The 871-nt window shown below is 27.2% G+C and overlaps 1 long non-coding RNA gene across 1 annotated transcript; it reads right to left on the bottom strand.

The window, feature by feature from the left end:
• Positions 1–6: 6 nt before the first annotated feature.
• LOC107885442 lies at positions 7–851 on the bottom strand. Its single transcript, XR_001680422.2, has 3 exons — positions 786–851; positions 380–570; positions 7–273 (listed from the first exon to the last, which is right to left on the bottom strand). It is a non-coding gene; the product is annotated as an uncharacterized LOC107885442 (long non-coding RNA).
• Between the last annotated feature and the right edge of the window lie 20 nt (positions 852–871).

Here is an 871-nt window from a genome sequence, read left to right as displayed (position 1 = left end):
TTTCACGTATTATTTTAAATATATGTCTCGAATCATCAATTAGATATTTATGATATATATTGCAGTTGATTTTGTACCCATATCAACAAACCCGTGCATTTTTGTTCCATCCCAGTCAGTTTGTTCTCTAATAGACATTTCATCAAGTACAATATTGCATATAACAGTCTCGTTTTTTGCTTTATTTTCTATGCATTTAAATGCTTCGTCAGTAAAACCGGGATCACCATTAACAATCGGGCGACAGAGTTTCTTGAGAAGTTGACTCAAAAACTGCAATTTTGAATTACAACAAAATTATTTAAAAATAAGACTGAAATGTTAAGATTTAACTCTAAATTATTATTTATTATTCACAAAATATAAACGGTATAGATACCTGTATTTGTGGATTCTAATAATTCTGGCTGTTTAGAATTATTTACTGGAATAGCAATACTTTTTAAGTAACCACTTGGTAAAAAGTCTTCATCAGAAAAATGAGCCTCACAAACTCTGTATGATGGTAGATATAGGTCAATTCCACAAGCTTTTAACCACAAATTCTTGCGACCCTCATCCTTAGGAAAGCTGAAATAAAATTAATAAATAATAAAACTATTTAGGTGTATTTAGTTGTAATAGTTGAGCTGTAATCCGTTAAATATTGGTAGCTAATAAAGAAAAAAAAAGTATTAAAATATATTAAGACATATTAAATATTAATATATTTTTAAAATAACTACGAAGGTATACATGAAAAATATAAGGAAACTATTATGTTAAAATATGATTATTTTACTTACGAATAAAATGATTGGTCACTATTTTTATCATAAACATTACAAATGACACACTTCCTAGGCATCTTAGTAGAAACTTGAAAGTTGAA

Source organism: Acyrthosiphon pisum, unplaced genomic scaffold (genome assembly GCF_005508785.2).
Source record: "Acyrthosiphon pisum isolate AL4f unplaced genomic scaffold, pea_aphid_22Mar2018_4r6ur Scaffold_1034;HRSCAF=1501, whole genome shotgun sequence".
Taxonomy (NCBI): Eukaryota; Metazoa; Arthropoda; class Insecta; order Hemiptera; family Aphididae; genus Acyrthosiphon; species Acyrthosiphon pisum.
This window is presented reverse-complemented; position numbering and strand designations above follow the sequence as displayed.